The 5,097-nt window shown below is 33.2% G+C and overlaps 2 non-coding genes across 2 annotated transcripts; one reads left to right on the forward strand and one right to left on the reverse strand.

The window, feature by feature from the left end:
* On the forward strand, positions 1-81 carry TRNAL-AAG (transfer RNA leucine (anticodon AAG)). Its single transcript has one exon. It is a non-coding gene; the product is annotated as a tRNA-Leu (tRNA).
* Positions 82-150: 69 nt separating this feature from the next.
* TRNAR-CCG (transfer RNA arginine (anticodon CCG)) lies at positions 151-223 on the reverse strand. Its single transcript has one exon. It is a non-coding gene; the product is annotated as a tRNA-Arg (tRNA).
* Between the last annotated feature and the right edge of the window lie 4,874 nt (positions 224-5,097).

Genomic DNA, 5,097 nt, shown 5'->3' on the forward strand with positions numbered 1-5,097 from the left:
GTTGAGATGGCCGAGTTGGTCTAAGGCGCCAGATTAAGGTTCTGGTCCGAAAGGGCGTGGGTTCAAATCCCACTCTCAACATATCGTTTTTTAATTTTACTTTTTACTCACCAAAAGCTGCCAACTGTAAAGACGTTGAATATTAAAAAACGATCACGGTGGGACTCGAACCCACAATCTCCCGCTCCGGAGGCGAGCGCCTTATCCATTAGGCCACGCGATCAGTTGTTGCACTTTTTGTGAAGTTATATATAATATACATTTTATATAGTCTTTATTCTGTTAATAATACACTACATCGGGATTTTAATTGGGTATCAAATACTGCTGCAATACCGACACGTCAATATTATGAAATAATTATAAGATAAAAAAAATTTGATTTTTAACATTACTCAATCTAAATAGCCAATAGTTATTATTTGAGTAATATTAAATATTATTTTTTTTTTTTATCCCACAATACTGACATGATAGTCTAAACTAACTTTTGGATAAGTCATTGTCAAAAATAAAAAATTTAAAAATTAATTAAAACTCTCACATCAGCATTATAGGATAAAAATATTGTATACAACATTATTTTTATATTAACTATGGAAATTTGAAATCTAGTAGAGTCCAATCTCATCTTATTGTTATTTATTCAACATCAAAACCTAGTTTCTTAGTAAGAACCGTTAATTATTTAATTATTGTCTCTTTTCTCAACATTGAATACAAAGAAAGATCCACATTCAACAAGGAGCTACTCAAAGAAGAATAAAAGGTAGTTAGTCTTCTAAAAAAAGAACACATTTCAAGATACAAAGACCCTTTTGGACGAAAAAGAAAATAATATTATTTGATTGGCGACCCAATTGGCAATTATCACACCAAGAGAGAAAGAGACACAAACAATAAATTTTAAAATTAAGTAACATCTTTGAAAATGAGAATTTACTTTAAAATTTATTAATGCCCACGAAAAGAAAAGAAAAGAAAAGAAAAAAAAACATTGTGTGATTTATTTATTAATAACAAATTAAATAGGACTTAAAGAAGCAGCTCTTTGAGGTTTGAAGTGTCCACAGGCCGTGTCAAGAAGTGAGAAGGCAATTAGGGATTTCTCAAAAATAGCATAAAAATATTTGGACATTCGTTAACTATCATATAATAATTTACATTTTAATAGCTGATGTGTTACATCAATTTATAATATGCTTTTACTATCAAGGGTGGTGGTTCAATGGCTCAAGAAAATTTTCAAGTGATCAGGATATATATTAGGACTTGTATTCGAATCTCCACAATGAAAAATCATCACATATGCTGGATTAGTATTAGCTACCTTCGATTCCCATTGATGCACAGGTGAGGCTGGGTCAAGTTATGGTTCAATCGGATTTGAGAGAACACATGTGGCCCCTCGTGTGCGGCTCCTAGCGGACCACCTGTCTAAAAATATATTATCTTAGGTATAAATTTAAGAATTGACCTTTTGATGAACCCAAAGTTCCTAAGCCCAAAGCTCATGTTTGTTTTCTTCTCATACTAGGTCTTCCTTGTTGATCAAGTTGAGAATGCTTCCGAACACGAGGTTGGAGTAACAGCTCATCAAACTATACAAAGTGCACCATAAAGAATGGGAACACCCCCTATGTAACCCTTTTCTTATTTACCTTAAAATATATATATATATATATATATATATATATATATATATATATAACCAGTAATAAAGCATGACATGACTAGTTCACAAACCATAGAAATGGTTTTATTAAGAATTGGTGATCTTTCACACCATGAAAGATGACTTGTGAGTTGTTCTCAGATCGCCTTCTGCTTGAAGACATGTATCCTTGTAAAAGTTCATTACAAAACTTGTTCTTTCTCATTATGAACAGAAGCAGGCTTGAGGGACACAACTGAGAAGGACAGCATATTTTGGAAACCAACTCTCTGCTCTCACTAACTTTACTTTGGTTATTTGGAGTACTCTTAGGTGCTTCTTAAACCATTACTCGTTGTCTACAAAAGCGGGTTTTCTCCGCATACTAATCCACTGGCCCGAACTCACCAAACCCGTGACACAAGAGATTCTCTTCCACACCACTTCTATGTCACCTGAGCTTAGGGTGAAATGTGGGCGGATAATAACCATCTGCATATATAATTAAATTCATTAAAACGACGTTTTGGATTTGATAAGTTTATGTTATGTTAGGTTTTTTCAAGTATCATCTCAAAGTCATACCTCATGCCTCATTGCCATAACTCTTTCTTTTTTTTTTTGGCAGATTTGCAATTTATATTTTTTATATTTTCTGAATTTGTAATGTTGTTAGATTTCTCTACTAGAAAACTCTTATAAATGTTATGATTTAATTGTCTTACATGTTCTTCATTTATTATTATTATTTTTTCAAATATTCTTTCTCGTCACTAACCAGAGATTGATGATACAAGAAGCTAATTAACGTATGAGATGGAAATTTCATGAAAAAATGATTAGCAAGTGTGATCCGAATAATAATGTTCAATTATAGATAATTTACTAATTGTAATAATTACAACTTCAAGGTCCAAAATTCTCCTTACCTCATATGCGGATAGCAGATAATAACAACATTTATAAATTATTAACTACAATAAGTGCTTGAATACAACTATTAATTGCATAACACATATGCAAATGCAAATACCAAAAATTATTATTCACATTTCGCAGATGCAAATATTACTAATACTCGCATTTTCACCCCTAATAAGCGACTCTAATAACAATCTCTTGAGCCTCGGAGCTAAAGCAGAGGGCACAATAGGAAGTAGAGGAATGTGGAATAAGCCACTCTCAAACCCATCATCATGGACTAACTAGCGTAAAGCAATTGAGTAAGAACTTTTTGGTCTCTGCCAATCTGTTATATTTTTATTTTGAGCTGTTTTCTTAGATGAATTGACTTAATTCTTAGAGTCATCACCACCGCCAACCCACGCCGACTTCCTCCATTGTTTCTTTTTCATCTCTTTTGCAAGTGCTTCTTATCAATATTCCAGCATGATGAAAATTGCCCTAACATATGGTTTTTGCCACATCATCAACTTATATATATATATATATATATATATATATATATATATATATTTTATGTGTAACAATTGAGCTCTAAAACTGAAACTATCTTTTGTCTCCATGAACTACAACGTCTTAATACTTTTGTCCCCATAAACTACCAACTGTGACACTCGACCCCATGAACTACCATTTTGTGCTCAAAACACCCATTATGTCAGTTAAATGCGTTAACTCAGCCGGTCTACCAGTCATTTTGCCCCATAAACTACAATTTATTGTCACTTTGCCCTCATAAATTACAACGCATTATCACTTTGTCCCCATGAACTACAACGCATTGTCACTTTGAGCGTATGAGTTAACACATTTGACTAATGCAAGGCCAGCCCGATATATTTTGAGGCCTTAGGCGAAAAGTTTAAGTGGTGCCTTTTTTTTTCTAATTTATTATTTCAATATTAATTAAATAATATTGATTTTAATATTGATTATATTTTTATTTAAAAATCATTCTTCTCGCTTTTTGGGTTTTATTTAAGAATATCTTGATTGTTATTTGATTTCCTTATTTATTGATATCAATTTTTTAAGCCTTATTTATTTCAGAGTGATAGAGAATCAAATGATATTAATGCGTTTTTGAAATTATGGGCCTTAATTTAAGCATATATATATTGACTGTGTTTAATTATTATTATTTTTTTTTTTTTATGGAAACGGCAATTAGGTGTTGAATTTTTTATTTATAGAAATTGTTTTATTAAGATTCATTAATTGGGGGTCTTATTAAATTGAGGCATTTTTTAAATTACTTATCAACCATGATTAGATGCCTTAATTAAAGAATATGGAGGGCAATAAGAGTTTTAATTTATTTTATGGCAAATTTTTTTAATTAATATTTTTTAATTTGGGGCTTTATTAAATTGGGAGCCCTAGGCGACCGTCTAACTCGTCTAGTAGTTGGGCCGACCTTGGACTGATGAAAATGACCTTTGACTAAAGAAATTAGGATTTTGAGCACAAAATGATAGTTAATAGGGTCGGATGTCACAGTTGATAGTTCACGGGGCAAAGTATAATTTTCCCAAACTCAATATTGTCTAAATTTAGAGATGCAATACGAGCCAAATCTCCTCTCCAACAGATTATGCAACCGTTTAGCTAAACCATCAAACTCCCTCAACCTTAAAAATAGATTCATACTTCCTCAAACTCCCTTTGCTGTCTCACCGTCTTCCTCGGACGAAAGTCTCTCTCTCTCTCTCCTTTGTTTTCCCTTCTCTTTATATTTGTGCTTTGCTTTTTTTTTCCTTTGCAATGTCTTCGAGTCTGAGAGTACTCCTCCAGCTCACAAGGCCGGTCGGTAGCCAGTGTTGAAGGACGAATTGTCGTCGGCGAAGACTCCGGTGATCTCGATGATTACCTTTAATGCTGCTTGCTCCAAGGCAGTTTTGAAAAGCTTCAATATTGGGGTTTTCAGGGCTTCAGAACAAGGCTGATGTGGTTTGTTTTAAGGTTAGCCATGTCGTGTAATGTAATTGTGGTCTAATTTATAAAATAATTATATTCAAATTGGTAATTTTCTTTTTTAGCATTTTCTTAATTTAAAAATGTATTAACAATAACAGCCCACACTTCAGGTTAGGATCTATTTATAAATATAAATATAAATATAAAAAAAATCCTCATAGTTTTCCAAATAAAGTGTCAGACCATTTATTCACTGCCAACTCCCACCGACAAATGCCACACTGAAAGCGGAAACCCCATTGACCCAATTAACCTTAGTCTCACCGTATGTCCAGAACTCCGATCAACGTCCACGTGTTCATCCGATCAATCAGTCCAAAATCTAGAAATAAAAATGAAGTACAAAAGTAACAAAACCCCCAATGCTCGTGAGATGTCCTTATCAACGTCTACCGTACGCGTAGGATGTTAATAAAATAAGCAATACATGCACTGTAGGAGATCCTATCCCATCAATGTCTCTCTCTCTCTCTCTCTCTCTCTTCCCTAGTACCGCACACCAA

Source organism: Corylus avellana, chromosome 9 (genome assembly GCF_965113065.1).
Source record: "Corylus avellana chromosome 9, dhCorAvel1.hap1.2, whole genome shotgun sequence".
In the NCBI taxonomy this organism is placed as follows: Eukaryota; Viridiplantae; Streptophyta; class Magnoliopsida; order Fagales; family Betulaceae; genus Corylus; species Corylus avellana.